This window comes from Salvia splendens, chromosome 15 (assembly GCF_004379255.2).
Source record: "Salvia splendens isolate huo1 chromosome 15, SspV2, whole genome shotgun sequence".
Classification (NCBI taxonomy): domain Eukaryota; kingdom Viridiplantae; phylum Streptophyta; class Magnoliopsida; order Lamiales; family Lamiaceae; genus Salvia; species Salvia splendens.
The window spans coordinates 30,157,712-30,175,375 of record NC_056046.1 but is presented as its reverse complement, the minus strand read 5'-3'; the positions used below and the strand labels follow the sequence as shown (position 1 = coordinate 30,175,375).

The 17,664-nt window shown below is 37.6% G+C and overlaps 1 pseudogene; it reads left to right on the top strand.

Moving 5' to 3' along the window:
* The first annotated feature begins 11,851 nt into the window (after positions 1 to 11,851).
* Positions 11,852 to 16,365, top strand: LOC121768490 (annotated as a pseudogene).
* Positions 16,366 to 17,664: the final 1,299 nt, after the last annotated feature.

Genomic DNA, 17,664 nt, shown 5'->3' with positions numbered 1-17,664 from the left:
AAGGTATGTCATCCATACCATAGTGAACTCGAGTTTTACGTTTATTTAAAAGAAAATATCACGAGTATCACCAAAACATTTTCATAGACTGGCCAGTCAAACAATCTCCCCACTTTCTCATCACAAACCAACAATCACATCATCATCCACAGTGCGACGAAAGTGTGGCCACACTATTCGTTCACGAGACCGGCCGACTAGCTAAGACGGCTCCCGATCCCACCAGTGTACACAGCCTGATAGGGTTTGCGGCCCTACTCAGACCCGAATTCATTTCACACAAAGCCATATAGCCTAACGGAGTAAACTCAGACGAACTAGGCATCATGCACACAATCTCAACATCAAAACTGTCCATGGCATGACATAACACTTTAAACCACCCTTATAGCTCCACAATCATACTTTAGAAAAATAAAAGAGTTTTCAGTTAAAGAAAGCCCACCTCGCTTGCTTAGATATCACAAAACACAATTCAATGTAACTCTCGCTCCTTGTGCTTACGTACGCACGACAACCCTTATCAACAACACAATAAAATCAGCCCTTCATCACAACCATTATCATGCATGCGCTAACGTTCCTTTCATCGTATCTTTAATTTTTACCCATCCCAAACGTTTATCAATACAAGGAAACACACCATAGCATACATCAACAAACAACACATCACTTCATCATAGAATGAGTTCCTTAACACATATGCATCATGTATATCCTTCAAGACTTAACAACAAAGATTATTTTTGTAAGATAGAAATCTGGCAGAACAGCGCAATCATTTTGTAAAAATTATTAAAAATTAATCCGACCTCCATTGGGGCTGAAATTTTACCAAAATAAAGTAGACACATCAAATATCATACAGTTAAAATTTCACATCAAACTCACATCTTTAGCTCGGTCAAATCAAAAACGAAACTTACTAGACGAGAATACAAATTCTGGCAGAACTGCGCAGTCAACTTCAAAAATTCATTAAAAATTTATTTTTCGTCCAAAACGGCTGAAATTTTCACACAACACAGAAAACATCTTGAAATGTACTCAGTTAAAAATTTGCACCAAAATACGAACGTTTGTTCGGTCAAACACACGTCGGAACCTACTGCCCGAACACCACAGTTTTCATGCTTCACAATTTCGAATTAGGGTTTCTCAAATATTCATCTAAACACATATATTCATGCTTCTAACACATAATCATGATTCAAAAAGATTTCATAATCATATTCTCATATATTCACATAGCATTTACCACAAATCATCCGCAAATTCATTCATATACAACCATAAACGCATACACACATCTTTTCTCGTGCAATCAAACAATTCCCCCCGATTAAAACTTAGATCTACGATCTCTACACTCACTATATGCATGAATGAATCAAAATCAAGGTTCCAATGGAAGGGATGAGGAAAAGTGAATCAAATATACCTTTCTTGATCAAAACGAAAGGTAGAAACAAAGATTGATGCGATTCTTCGGTGAAACTTGAAGTTTCAACTCCAATTGATGCAAGAACAAGGATGAATGGAGGATTTTTGGAGAGAATGAAGAGAGGGAGGAGAGAGGCGTGTGAGGAGAGAATGAGAGAGAGGGAGGCGTGTGAAAATAGTGGCTAGGGTTAGGGTTTAGTCTATTTTATGTACTAGGTTTAATTCACACCCAATTAAAATAATTAAATTGTGGAAGGAATAAAATAAAATCCCACAATATGGAGGAAATAAAAATAGGCGTGTGAATGTGGGAGGATTTCGAAATTTGCTGATTTAATTATCAAGGAAAAATAGCAATACTTACTTGGAGAGAAATATATTCACAACTTAGGAAATAAAATAGTGGGTATTTCACAATTAAGGGAACAAAATAATTTAAATCTCCAAGTAGGAAAAATAAGGGAGGGGGCGTGTATTTTGAAGGCATGGAAGGAATAATATTTAAATCCTCAATAAAATGTGAATAGGATTTAAATTTGGTAATTTTTTTTATAGGAAAAGACTCTCATAAAATAGGTAACAAATAAATAAATTTCCACAAGGAAAATAGAAGCATATGGGGCATGTGGGATGGAGACAAAATAGAAGGAAAATATTCACATCCCCAATTTATTAGGCATAGGTATTAATTTGGCATTTATTTGAATAAAAAAAATAAAAGGATTCCACAACAATAGGAAACAAATATAATTTCTCCACAAATAGGGAAGGGGCGAAAATTTGGCTTTAATTGCCACAATGAAATATTTCAAATATCAATTTAATTAGGGTGTGGAAATAAAATTTGTTATGATTTAATTGGATTTAAAATAAAAGAAGGGAATCAATAAGACACCAATTAAATCAAAAGAAATAATTCATCCTCCTATTGAATAGGGGATTTTTCGAAAACTCCCGAAAGAAGTAGGCTAGGGTTCGAATTTCATGTAACACAATTTAGGGATAATTTGGTTTGGATTTAATTTGGATAAATATCCCAAAACAATTAACTAAATCCAAGAAGAGAATATTAATTCCAATAATTGAAGGGGCCGAAAATATCCCATTAAATTGGCTAGAATAAAAATGCATGATCTCACTTAATTAATTCCCCACATTGAAAAATATAAAAATATACAACACTTCATTCCACATCACTCGTGGCAATTATTTCACATAATCAACTCAATCACATAGAAACCAATAAATTTCATAAAAGAAGTTTTCACTTGACATCCGCATTAAAAAAAATAAAAGTCACAAAATTTTTGGGATGCTACATCCTACCCCTCTTAACAGAAATTTCGTCCCGAAATTTGATCGTCTCACATAAACAACTCGGGGTACTTTTCTTTCATTCTATCTTCTAGTTCCCACGTGGCTTCCTCGGAGCCATGGTGTTTCCACAACACTTTCACGGATGCTATCGACTAGTTTCGCAACTCTTGTACCTTTCGATCTAGGATTGCTTCGGGTCTCTCTTCGTAGCTCATGTCGGGGGTCAGGATCACTTCCTCTTGATGAATCACGTGCTTGGGGTCGAATACGTACTTGCGTAGCTGCGACACATGGAACACATTGTGCACATTCCCAAAACTGGGAGGTAACGCTAAACGGTATGCTAGGGGACCTACTTCATCGATAATCTCGTACGGCCCTATAAAACGCGGTTTCAACTTGCTCTTCACTCCAAATCTCACAACTCCTCTCGTCGGGGATACTTTCAAAAATACTTTGTCACCAACATTGAATTTGATTTCTGTTCGACGCACGTCAGCATACGACTTCTGCCTATCTTGCGCTTCCTTGATTCTCGCACAGATTTGATGCATGATTTCAGTCATTTTTTTGATGGCGTCGGGTCTTAACATCTTCCTCTCGCCAACTTCATCCCATTAGAGCGGGGATCAACACTTCCTGCCATACAAGGCTTCATACGGCGCCATATCGATCGTCGCTTGATAGCTCTTGTTGTAGGCGAATTCGACCAACAGTAGAACAGTTTCCCAACTTTCTCCTCGATCTAGGACAACGGCTCGCAGCATGTCCTCAAGCGTTTGGATCGTCGGTCGTCCTCTCCGATTGTCCGTCGGATTGCCGGTGATAAGCCGTGCTAAAGTTTAACTTCGTGCCTAGTTCCCGTTGCAAACTCATCCAAAATTTCGACGTGAACTTCGTATCGCGATCAGATACAATGGTCTTTGGCACTCCATGCAGACGTACAATCTCGCTCACGTAGATCTTAGCTAACTTGTCCGATCCATAGGTAATCCTAATCGGTAAGAAGTGCGCGCTTTTAGTAAGTCGGTCGATGATCACCCAAATATCGCAGTGTTGCCCTTTTGTGACTTTGGCAAACCCGTCACGAAGTCCATGGCTATGTGTTCCCACTTCCATTCGGGAATCTCGAGCGGTTGTAGTTTCCCATACGGCCTTTGGTGTAAGGCTTTCACTTGTTGACAAGCTAGGCATCGCTCCACAAACGATGCTACGTCTCCTTTCATTCCGTTCCACCAAAAACGTTGCTTCAAGTCTTGATACATCTTTGTGCTTCCAGGGTGAGCTGTATAAGGTGTGTCGTGTGCTTCACTCAAATCTCGTCCTTTAGTGCCTCGTCGTTCGGCACACACAAACGTCCATCGAACGTCAAAGCATTGTCCGCCTCTTCACGAAAATGGTCATGTTTCTCGGTTCTCACTTTCACACGTGTCTCTTCCAATTTCTCATCATGTCGCTGCGCTTCTATGATCTTGGTTCGTAAGTCTGACTCGATCACTAGCGTCGCTATTCTTCCTCCTACTGTCACGAGAGCTTTTACTACTTCCAAGTGCATCCTCTCGAACTCACGTATCAACGTTTCTTCTTGAGTTAGTAACAAAGCCAATTGAGGCTGGTTCTTCCTACTCAAAGCATCTGCCACTACGTTCGCTTTGCCCGGATGATAGTGAATACCACAATCATAGTCTTTTACAATCTCTAACCAACGTCGCTGTCGCATGTTTAGCTCCTTCTGCTCAAAGAAGTACTTGAGACTCTTATGATCCGTATAAATCTCACATCTCACTCCATAGAGATGGTGTCTCCAAATCTTTAGCGCGTGCACTACAGCTGCTAACTCCAGATCATGAGTCGGAAATTTCAGTTCGTTCGGTCTCAACTATCGGGAAGCATATGCTATCACTTTCCCATCCTGCATCAACACGCATCCTAGTCCTACTTTCGACGCGTCAGTATAGACGGCGAAGTCCTTGTTGGGTTCTGGTACCGCTAGGAAACTCACCTCGCATTCCGGCATCCATACCACCTTGATTCCTTTCTTTAACAGTTGTGTCATCGGTCTCGCAATCTTAGAGAATCGCTCTATGAAACGTCGGTAGTATCCCGCCAATCCCAAGAAACTACGGATTTCACTCGGCGTTTTCGGCGACTTCAAATTCTGTACAGCCTCGACCTTTGCGGGGTCTACTTGAATCCCATTAGCCGTCACGATGTGGCCAAGAAAGTTCACTCGAGTCAACCAAAACTCACACTTACTGAACTTGGCATAAAGCTTCTCTTTTCGTAACGTCTCCACAAGGTTTGCAGGTGCCATCCATGCTCTTCCTCGTTCTTCGAGTATACCAACACATCATCAATGAAGACTAAAACAAACTTGTCGAGATACTCGTGGAAAACTCGGTTCATCAAGTCCATAAAGACTGTCGGGGCGTTAGTAAGTCCAAATGGCATCACGACGAACTCATAATGGCCATAACGAGTGCGAAAACAGTCTTAGTCACATCCTCTCATCGGACCTTTAGTTGATGATACCCCGACCTCAAACCCATTTTTGAAAATACGCCCGCTCCTCGAAGTTGGTCAAATAAGTCGTCGATTCTTGGCAGTAGGTACTTATTCTTCAATGTCAACTTGTTGAGTTCGCGATATTCAATGCACATCATCATCGTTCCATCCTTCTTCTTTACGAACAGAACAAGCGCTCCCCACGGTGATACACTAGGCCGAATAAATACCAAGTCTAGCAGTTCTTGCAACTGAATCTTCAATTCAGCCAACTCTTTAGGGGCCATTCGGTATGGTGCCTTCGATACTGGCGCAGATCCGGGTTCCAAGTCAATCGTAAACTCCACTTGTCTGTCTGGCGGCGGTCCAAGTAAGTTTTCAGGGAACACATCGGGAAAGTCTCGCACTACTGCCTCGTCTTCCACTTTCAATTCCTTCTTTTCTTCTCCGTTTAAGTATACAAGATACGCCGAACGCCCTTTTCTTATCATCGTGGTTGCTTGTAAAGCAGAGAATATGGAGGTTCGCCGGTTCAAGGAAATCCCATGCAAGATGGTCGGCTCGTCGCCAGGAACTCGAAAAGAAATCTGCCTCTCCTTACAGTGAATCGTTACGTGGTTCTCGGTCAGCCAATCCATTCCCAAAATTATGTCTACGTTCTCTAAAGGAATAACCTGCAAAAGTCGAGCTACTACTCCTAATTCTCCTAACACAAACTCTACGTTCGAGCAAGTTCGTGCAATGTCAATCAGACCTCCAACAGGTGAAGACACGTTCAAAATCGGTTCAAGCTTAACAGTAGGAAGTTCTAGGGCATTCACACATGACATTGATATAAAAGAGTGCGAAGCACCCGTATCAAACAACACAATAATAGGGAGTTGTTGGATCTTTCCCATATCTGCCAAGTTATCTTTGTCCTTATTGGCCTGTTGCTCCTGCATTGGATTCCCTTTCAGTGTATACGCCCTTGCTGGTTGTGGGGCGACTTGCCGGATCGGTTGTGGTTGCTGCGGTGGTCTCTGTCCCTGCCCGTTCCTCGTTCCACCCTTGTTGTTGTTCGGGCACTCTCGGGACATGTGGTCATTCCCACCACAAGCAAAGCATCAGGTACCTCCGACTCTACACTCCCCAACGTGGAACTTGGAGCACCGATTGCAGTAAGGTGTCCTTGGCTGATTTCCTCTTTGTTGTGGCACAACCTGTCGGCCAAAATTCTGAGGCTGGCGGAAAGTAGGATGGTGTCTATTGTTGTCATACTGGGCTCGGTTTCCTTCCCACTTCCTCTTGTCCCGATAATTTTGTTGTTGTGTGGGTGGTGTAGGATTTGTCACTCTCTCATTCTTAGGAAGTGCCTCTTCTACGTCCAAGGCGCAACTCAAAAGCTCGGCGTAAGGAACTCCTTGTCAGCTAGCCACGACCACTCTTATCTCAGTCCTAAGGCCAGAGCAAACTTCGCGGCCATCTTCTCATCCGTGTCCACCAACTCAGGTGCATAACGAGTCATCTCGCAAAGTGCGCGGTCATATTCCGACACTGTCATATTTCCCTGCTTCAAAGTGAAGAATAAAAGGATCGATGGATAAGTAGAGATTCTTCACCAAAACAGTGCCATCGCAACCGCTGGGAATTTTGATCTGAATTTTGGAAGTTCTCAGCGACATATCGGATTCTTTCACAAATGTTTTGACATAGTTGCTGAGTATCACTTGCTTGTTGCTAATTTCCTCATCCATTTTACCGTTAATTCTGGTGGAATTCTGGTGTTCAGCTTCATTGTTTTATATCTGAAAATCCCTAGAAAAGCTCTTGGCTAATGGAGTAGAAGTTTTGGGTTGTGTGTAGTAGCGGCGCCTCTGCTAGGTGAGAATCATAGGGAGCTCTAATATTCTATGTAGGGACATCTTTTTTTTATATTATTTTAGATCCGTGAACTTTAAAAATATAATATGAGGTCTGTCAACTGTGAGTTAATATCACTTTTTTACTATTTTCAAGTTTTTTGGATGAAAATACCCTCAATCATATTTTTAATTAACCTATCACATACTCATATGGTTTTTGTAAATGATGATAAATAGCTAAAGTGGACATATGATAAAGTAAGAGAGAGAATAACGTAGAAGAGAGTCTTATCTACATTATTCTCTATCTTACTTTACCCTTTCTTCATTAATTATTTATTACTCCCTCCGTCTGTGAAATGTTTTCCAGTTTTTCCATTTTGGCCCGTCCGTGATGTTGTCCACTTTGCTATTATTTTACTTTTTTGGTAAATGGTTCTCATATTCCACTAACTCATTACACTCACATTCTATTATAAATTCAATATATAAATATGGGACCTACATGCCACTAACTTCTTTCACTCACTTTTCTTTACATTTCTCAAAACAAGTGCCGAGTCAAACATGGAAAACATTTTGCGGACGGATGAAGTATCATTAGAGTACTTGTATTTTAAAGTCTAAAATTAGGCTCCTATATTAAAAAAACATTTTTATCCTATACATTAATAATTAGTAGAGTACTTGTATTTTAAAGTCCAAAATTAGGCTCGTATATTAAAAAAACATATTTTGTCCTCTACATTAATAGATTTTGTCAATTAGGTAGAGTACTTTTATTTTAAAGTCTAAAATTATGCTCGTATATTAAAAACATATTTTATCCTATACATTAATAATTAGTAGAGTACTTGTATTTTCAAGTCCAAAATTAGGCTCGTATATTAAAAAAAACATATTTTGTCCTATAGAATAATAATCAATTAAGTGTCTTCGCTTCTGGTCCTAACCTATATATTTCAATTCATATTTAACATGTTAATCAAGTCAATCCATATTTAACTCATTCATCAAGTCAAAATGAGATTAATTAACCATTAATTATTAACAAAATTAGTGTTTTAATATGGCCAAGACATATAACCAGATCTAGGAATGAAAGGCGATTGGGGTCGAGGGGGGCCGACCGACCCCACCGCCGGCCCATGAATACGGCCAGAATCAAGCTTCTGTCGTTGTGCTTCAAGTCTTCGACCCAACGATGTTGAAAGAATAGCAGATATGCAACGGCTAATGAAAAGGAGAGTGTTAATCAAGGATCAATTGAGAATTTATACTATATTTATTGGAGGCTATGAAGAAACTACACGTTATGGCTTAATAAAGTGTTGATTTAGGCGCTATAAAGTTATTTATGAAGGTATTAAGACACTAAATGTTCTAGTGTATTTTTTTTCATAGTCATAACATAATTACATCACTTTATCTGTGTTCATGGATTAATGTGAAAACCACATTTTACGTGAGAATCGAGAATAATATTTTGAATGTATAAACTTGGATAATTCACGGTAAAAATTAACCGTATGAAAATAATATATTTATTCGTGACTAGTGGGGTTTTAATGCATATCTTTCACTTAATTTAATATATAAAAACGCCAAACTATAAACAAAGTTCAAGAAACAAAAGAAAAATATAAGTAGGGTTGAATTTAATATACATCACATTTATTATAAATCCCTTCTATGGATGTAACACCCACTTTTTTTTTTGTAACTTGTGGAAAATTGACTCTTTAGTGTTGTTATTCGTATCTAATCTCTTTTACCTCGCGTTGTGATTGAGTGATATGTTTAAAGTAAGTATCATGTCGGCAGCTGAATGAAGTTCTTTTAGCATTGAAGAACTAATAGCTAGTTGAGAGGTTCTTTCTACAAATAAAAGTCCAAAAGCGTTTTTACAACGAGTTCGATGCTAGAATAAAATAAGAACACGATTTCGGACATCACAAGAGTCGTACCGGGACGGACTCGCGCCGGGCAGCCGTGCCGAGTGCCGGGCAGCCCCGGGACAGCCGTCTTCCGTCCTCCGGGTCTTGCTCGATCACCACATTTTTTTTTACTCCCGATACCTACACGAAAGGATAGACCACGTGTCAAATCCACTTTCGACATCAAATTATGACGAAAAGTTTGACAAGAACCGCATCACATCAAGCACGTTTTCCAAACGACAGTTCGCCTTTTACGAACGACGGTTCAACTCCAAACGAAATTTCACATTTTCCAAACGACGGTTCGCGTTCTACGAACACGGTTCAACTCCAAACGAAATTTCACGTTTTCCAAACGATGGCCGCATTTATTAGTCGTCGTTTCGAAATGACAAGATGGGAGTTTTTGTCTTTTGTGAAAAATGTAATTTTCATTCCATGCTTTTGTTTCTCTTTTGTCTCTATATATATAACTTCCATCCACTCCAAATTCTTTTACTTCACCAACAAAGAGCTACCATCAAGATTTTCGCCCCCTCTTCATCCTCTCCAAAATTTCTTCCAATCCTTGTTCTTGCATCCATTGGAGTTTGATTTTCAAGAGTTCCCGATGAATCGCATCAATCTTTGCTTCTACCGCTTGGTTTTCGATTCAAGAAGGTATAATTGAATCTTTTCCTCATCTTCTCCATTGAAACCTTGTTCTTGATTCCTTCATGCATATAGTGAGTGTAGGAATCTTAGATCGCATAATTAATCGGTGGAAATTTGTGTTTGTATGAGAACAATTGTGAATATGCGATTTTGAATGAATATGTGTGAAGTTTGAATGAATCATTGGTGAATGATGTGTGAATATATGAGAACATGATTGTGAGAACCTTTTGAAGCATGATTGTGTGTTGGAAGCATGAAAATTTGCGTTTGGATTAATGAGGAAGAAACCCTGATCTCGAAATTTTGAAGCCTGAAAACTGTGGTGTTCGGACAGTGGATTCCGATGTGTGTTTCACCAATTAAAAGATCGAATTTTGACACGAAATTTTAACTGAGTAAACTTGAAGGTGTTATCTGTGTTTTGTGTGAATTTCAGACCTTTTTGACCAAAGATGAATTTTTAACAAATTTTTGAAGTTGACTGCGTAATTCTGCCAGAAACTTGTATTCTCGCCCAGAAAGTTTCGTTTTCTATTTGACTGACCAAATGGCCTTATCTTGACGTGAATTTTTGAGTGTATGTAATCTTGACGTGAATTTTTCAAAAATTTTTGTGAAAATTTTGGCCTCATTGAACATTGGATGAAGTTTTGGTAAATTTTTCAATCGAACCGCGCAGTACTGCCAGAATTTTTATGTTCCGACCAGAGGGTTGCATTGTTGTTTTGACTGAACAAATGATATGATTTCGGTGTGAAATTTTAACTGGATGAACTTGAATGTATCTACTGTGTTGTGACCAAATTTTAGCTTCATATGAAGTCGGATGGCTATTTGGAGATTTTACAAACCAACTGCGCAGTTCTGCCAGATTCGTGGTTATGTGGAAATATCACTTGTTGCCAAGTTGAGTGAATTATATGATGCATGTATTTTTCAGGAATATATCCTATGACGTGATTATATGTGGCACGTTGAGAAATATTATGGCATGTTTTCCTTATGTTGATGAATGTTGGGATGGGTAATTTAAGAGAATGATAAAAGGAACAATAGGACATGTATGATAATGTGAATTGATGGAAGGCTGATTTGTATTGTGGTTTGGCAAGGGTTATTGTGTGTACGTGAGCACAAGGAACGAGGGTTTTCCTTAAGTGGATATTGAATTGTTTAAGCAAACGAGGTGGGCTTTCGAACTGAGTATTTTTAAGACTTTCTCTTTAAAGTATGTTTACAGTTTTTATGAAAAGTATTTATATGTGCTTTCTAATTAAGATATGATGTTAAGTGCGAGCTTGCTATTTAATGTGAAGTATTATGATAAGTGTTATTTGTTTGGTGTGTCGTTAGGTGTTGCTTTACGAGTGCTTATGAAGTGTAGCTTTTGTTGAGTTTGAAAGTTATGTGTTCGGCTTTTGATGACAGAAAAATGATTTACATTTCAAAAATGTGTTATGAAAAAAAAATAAAGTTGAAAAGGTTATGTCAAGCTATATTTTGTTTTGGAACTATGCCTACTGACTGCAACGATGAATGGAATGGATTGATGGGAGACTGTGGGAGGTAACCACTTCCTCGGCACTTAAATGGAATGGATTGATGGGTGACCGTGGGAGGTAACCACTTCCCCCGCACTTGAATGGAATGGATTGATGGGTGACCGTGGGAGGTAACCACTTCCCCGGCACTTGAATGGAATGGATTGATGGGTGACCGTGGGAGGTAACCACTTCCCCGGCACTTGAATGGAATGGATTGATGGGTGACCGTGGGAGGTAACCACTTCCCCGGCACTTGAATGGAATGGATTGATGGGTGACCATGGGAGGTAACCACTTCCCCGGCACTTGAATGGAATTGATTGATGGGTGACCGTGGGAGGTAACCACTTCCCCGGCACTTGATTGTTAAGATATGATGAATGATGAAAGGAACGATGAATGATGAATGGATTGATGAATGAACAAGAGATAGTGAAATCGGTTTTGTCAGATACGGCATATGTTCCAGGAAAATAGATCGAAAAATCACTTTTGAAAAAGGAAAAAAAAAATGTTTAGTGTTCTCGGACTTTTCCTAAAACCCCGAGTTCACTCAAAGAGTGGCTTGACAAAATCAGTTGTTATGAAAATATATTTCGGCATGTGTCCACTGAGTACACCAAGTACTCAGCCCTGCATATGTTTTAAAAATGTGCAGGTTGAGCAGTGATGACGGCGGGCGATGTTGAGCATAGACGATGAAGATCCTTTGATAGAATAGTACTCGGATGCGACGTGTCTCCATGCACGACGTTATCTGCTCTTGACTCTTCCACTGCAGTGCAAAAGTCGAGTTTGCACTCTTTGTATCGTGCACTCTGATATATACTATGTGAGTTATTTCGGTTCAAGCTTCAGTTGTGCCACAGTTTCCCCTTTCTTTCCCGCTTCTTTCATCCTCCCCTAGTCGCGATCAACCGTATTTTCTATCCTTAGAAAATGCAGTCGTGACAATGGATGTGCCTCTCTCCTATTACACTGGAATTCTTGGTAAATTTGTTTCTCAAATTAGCCGCCGTATGTATCGTATCAGTGCATATTATTGTAGGATAATTTGCCTATAAATTTATAAATTTTCATCAAAATATAGTTTTTCATACAAACTTTACAATTCATATGTAAATTATCAAACTATTAATTTGTTCTATTTTGCAACCAAACTATTAAATTCACATGTACTATTAATTTGTTCTGATTTTGCAACCAAACTACTGATTCGATTTGATTTTGCATTTTAACTATTAAATGTGACATCAACCAAAATAATGTTAAATTTTATAGTTAAATAATTCATTGGTTGAATTATGGTTATAGAATTATATCAAACCATTTTAAACTCTAAATCTTAATCGGAAGCAAAATCAGAATAAATCAATTGTGAAATACTTGTTTTAAAATGTTAACAATAATAACACATAACCACATCATACACGCATCGCTAACAAAAGTATTAGACTTAAGTAATAATCTTTAAATGAAATTTTCTACGTCTATCACTGCATTTTTTGACGATAATTTTGTGAAGGTATGGCCGGTATCACTGCATATGTTGGATTTTACGAGATTTGCTCTCCAAAAAAGGGTGAACTCGTCTTTATATCGGCTGCATCAGGAGTTGTAGGTTAGCTTGTTGGCCAATTTGCTAAGCTATTTAGGTGTTATGTCGTTGGAAGCGCAGGATCACAACATAATGTCTTTTAATTACTCTTTTAAATTAATTTATAAAAATCCATTCACCAACTTCTTTTTTCAATTTGAATTTGCATAATTTGTTGGTGATTAAATGAATATGGAACATAATAGTAATAATTAACATAAATAACCATACAGTCAAAAGTCAACTCTAATTCAAGTTTTAAAATATTCAATAAGCATTATCTTTAATAAAAAATATTAATAAAAATAACCTCAGCAATTATCTTAATACTGAAGCAGCAATTTTCTTTTTGGGGCTGTAATTGCTTTATATTTTTTAGAGTTAATTTATTTATATATATTACTTTGTTCAAGGTTGACCTTTTGTAGAACATATTGGGGTTTGATGATGCATTCAACTACAATGAAGGATCGTACCTGAATGAAGCCATAAAGAGGTATATATATAAAGTGACAAAATTAATTAATTTCTTTTACATATATAATTAACTGATCTAACCATATAGATTATGGGCCAACAAGATATTGGGTCGGGTCGGGCCGGTCCAATCCAAAGATATATATACATGTAGCCCATATGGCCCTGGCTAGTCACATAAATAAACAAAAAACATATATTTATGATCAAAATTTCCCATTCGGTCTAATGAGCACAACCCCGACCCGTACTTTGTTATCTCTAATAAGTGTATGAAATTAATCACAACTATTTAGGTACTTCCCCGAATGGATCGACATATATTTCGAAAATGTAGGAGGCAAAATGCTCGATTCGGTGCTCCCGAACATTAGACCTGTAACACCCCGAAAAAAAAAGAGAGAAAAAAAAAATCAAATTAAATCAAATCAAATTAAATATTTTCCTAGTTGACTTAGTCACCAAGATCTGCCTTAATCCAATTTTTTAAATAAAGATTCTGTAGGGATTTTCCTCCTCCGTGATAAGCAAATAAATATCAAACAAATTCAAATTTATCAAAAATACATATAAAAAAATAAAAGAATTCGAATTCTCCTTCCCCTCAACCACGATTAAAACCGTTTCCCTCTCACCCCTAAAATCTCTCCAACAAATCAAATCTCCACCGAACTTATATATATCTCATCCCACAATCTTAGCCAATTTTCAACGCCATTCCAGTGCAGTTTTCTTCCCTTCCAACAAAATTGAGAGGAAAAATCGAGCAGCCTGTGAAATAACCATCCTTCGCAATCTCAAATTGTTCTCTTCATTACAAAGGTATACTCCTTAATTTTGGAAATCCCCTGCAGACTAACATTCAAACATTCATAGTAGTTCACGAACGGTTTTTTTTAAAATTTGTGAATGATTTGTGCTTAATAAAGTTTTGTGCTTGATAAAGTCTCGATCTTTAAGGCCATTAGAAACTATCCTCTCGTTTCTTTAATCTCTAGATCTTGGAAATCCTTTTCTACACATTAATATTTGAAGTCAGACAATTAAAAACTTAATAAAAGTAGATTTGGGGAAAGGGGATAGCGAGAGCTTACCGGTTGTGAGAAACGGCACTGCCGACGGAGGAGCTGGGTAGCGACTGGATTGCAGTGTGATGGCGACGATGGTGCTGAGACAGAGACAGCGGCAGCACAGTATCGACGGCGGCGACGGAGGGGGACGAGAGGGATGAGTTGGGATCGTTTTTGTAATGGTGAATTGTAGAAGAGGAGAGAGAGAGAGTGTTATTTAGAGGGAGACAGAGAGTAAAAAGAAAGAATTTGAGAAGTAGGGAGAGTACGGTACGTGTAGATGGAGAAAGAGAATAGTTGTTTCCTTGTTTTATTATTTTTATTACTTTAATATTTGGTCTTTGGGTTAATGTGAAATGTGGTGGAAGGGTGGATACAGTACACGTAAAATTTTGGAATGGGAGTATTTTATATATGTATCTTATTTCTTTAAAAGAAAATTTGGGTATTTGATTAAGAATGGAAGTGAGGCTGTACGTTTATTCTACTGGTATATTCGGTCAGTATCTTGATTTTAATATGGTTAGGAGTGTTTATATTGTTGGACTAATTTAGTAACTATTTTTGGGTCAATTTTATTTAAGTTGGACTATTTTAAAATAATTACTTGATGTTGGAATGAAGTTAATTAAATCCTTGTGGGTCGAGTTATCTCTTTGCTTTTGTTGGAGCAGGAGCGGCCGAAATTAATCGAATTTCCTAAGCTTATAATTGGGAGGAATTTGTAATCGTGATCGAGAAAATGATCGAAGTCTTAGGATGCATGCATCTTATTTTTGGCTTGATTGGTTTTGTTGATTTATGTGTTATTTAAATGCTAAAGGTGATTCCTTGCAAGCGAGACGTGGTATCAAGGGAAAGGAAATAATTTCGGATTAAGAACATGAGGTGGGCTTTCTTTTTAAATAAGGGCAATGCCCTAAGTGTATTTTTATGTGAAAATAATATGAATATTTGTCATGCCGTGTTTTGTTTTATTCTATGGAACCTATCTGATGTGGCTTTTGCCATCAATGGATAATCGAATTCGGGTCTGTCTAGGGAGTGAGTCCCTATTCAGGCTAGTGTACACCTATGGAGATCGTGAGCCGTCTTTTGGGTCGGCCGGTCTAGTGACTTGGAATGTGGCCACATTCCTTGTCATCAATGGATCAGATATGGGAGATAGCTATGGGAAAATGGTTGATCAACCGAATTTTACAATGGAAAAGATTTTAGTGTCTTGGGCGATTTCTAAAGTTAAAACCCCAAGGTCACTCAATGGTGGCATGATAAATACTTTTTATAAAATGTTTTCGGCATGAGTCCACTGAGTGCATCAAGTACTCAGCCCTGCTTTTCTTTTTAAAAATTGCAGGTTGAGCGTGACTGGTGCGGTGGGTGTTGAGCAAGACCGTTGAAGAAATTTAAGTGTGTAGAATGTGTCATGTCTTCACACGTGGCATATTCCTTCTCTCAAATGCTTCCGCTAAGTAGTTGTCTTTCTTTTGAGTTCTTGTATCGTTGAGATAGTGTTCATTTTTGAGTTGTTGATTGTTGAGATACTCTGATTTTATTCGAGCTATTCTCATTTGTTTCGAGCTATGGTCGAGTTGTGTTGTTTTTCCCCTTTCTTCCCCGCTTCTTTAATCCTCCCCTAGTCGCGATCAACCGTGTTTTCTATCCTTAGAAAATGCGGGCGTGACAAGACCCCACGGTCGCATCACCGCATGCGGGATGATCTCGCAGTATGACTAGGATGAGCCAGACGCGACACACAACTTGATGTATGTGATTGTAAAGAAAATCCGAATGCAAGGATTCGTCGTCTTCGACTACTTCATTGTTGAAGGAATTGAGGCCGCGCCAGTTGCTTTGGTTGGACACTTTTCTGGTCGCAAAGTGGGAAAGCAAGTTGTTCTTGTGGCTCGTGATTGATCAATTTGGTCCTATCGATCTTGATTTAATGGACGGTGAGGATTGATTTGTGTATTAATTTATATCTAAAATAATTTGTGTTAGCTTCAATAAAGAATTACCATTTTTATACATGTTAGAAACTAGAAACTAAGAGATGAAACTTCTTTTTTCTTCTTTGAAGAATAAATCGAAGGCAACAATGAAATTTTCTTTGCTTAAAATTGTTTAATTCATTAAAAAAAATTCTCGATGACCTATTCAAGAGAAATTGACGCTTGAATACACTAGTCAAAGGGATAGAACTTTTGAATTTGAGTGAAAGTAATGCCACTGAATAGTTTAAATTTCGATCTCATGCTTTGCATTCAGTCACAGCAGGAGATGTTGTTAGATACACAATAATTTATTATTCTTGAATTATAATATTTTAATATTAATATTTCCATGTTGAAATTTTGTATAATAGTATAGTTTTATCATCTTTCAACCACCATTATATGGGCTTAAATTAAACTAAAATATCGCAGTCTTCTAAACGTTATATGCTGCATTCTTATCGAGGAACATGTGTCAAAAAGACTTCAACGACGTCCCTTAATGATGTATTATGTATTTTTAAACTAACATTATGATTATGAATTAAAATTTTATCTCTCATTAAAGTACTCTAAGATAAGTTGAGAACACAAATTTCCTATCCAAATTATATTTTGAATCCGCCGCCAATGGTTGATCAATTATTGATATTTATTGTACTAGTATTATAATAGTATTACTCCTACGCAGTCATTTTGTTATTCAAGGTCTGCTGCTATAAATCCAACATTTATTTTTCACAAGCATGGTCAATTTTATAGTACTCCTCGGACCATCCCCACACATCTAAAAATAAACGTATTTCACGCTTGGTTAAAGAAAATTATTCCTTTCAATTTATTGCACTTCCAAATTTTCAACACATAACATGAAGCAATATTTTTCCAACACATATTGTTTTATAAAGGGATATCGGTCTCTAAAATCATCGAAATTAGGCCAAGATTTAGTATTTCCCAATAACTTAAAAAATGGTCTAAAATATAACAAACTTTACACTTAATTTGTTTGTTAGTACTACTATTTCCCATAGCAGGTCAATCACCATATCCAACCAACTTCCGAGCATTTTTTATCTTACTTGGCACTTACTAAATCATTGTGTTTTTCAACGTAGCTTTTCAACGTAAATCTAAAATATTATAAACACTTCACGGTTGCCCACGTATAATAAGATTTTTTCTAAAAATATCATATTTGTGCTGAGTTGTGAAATAACAATAAAATGTAAAGTTTGTGATACTTTAGACTATTTTCAATGTTCTTGGGAAAAAC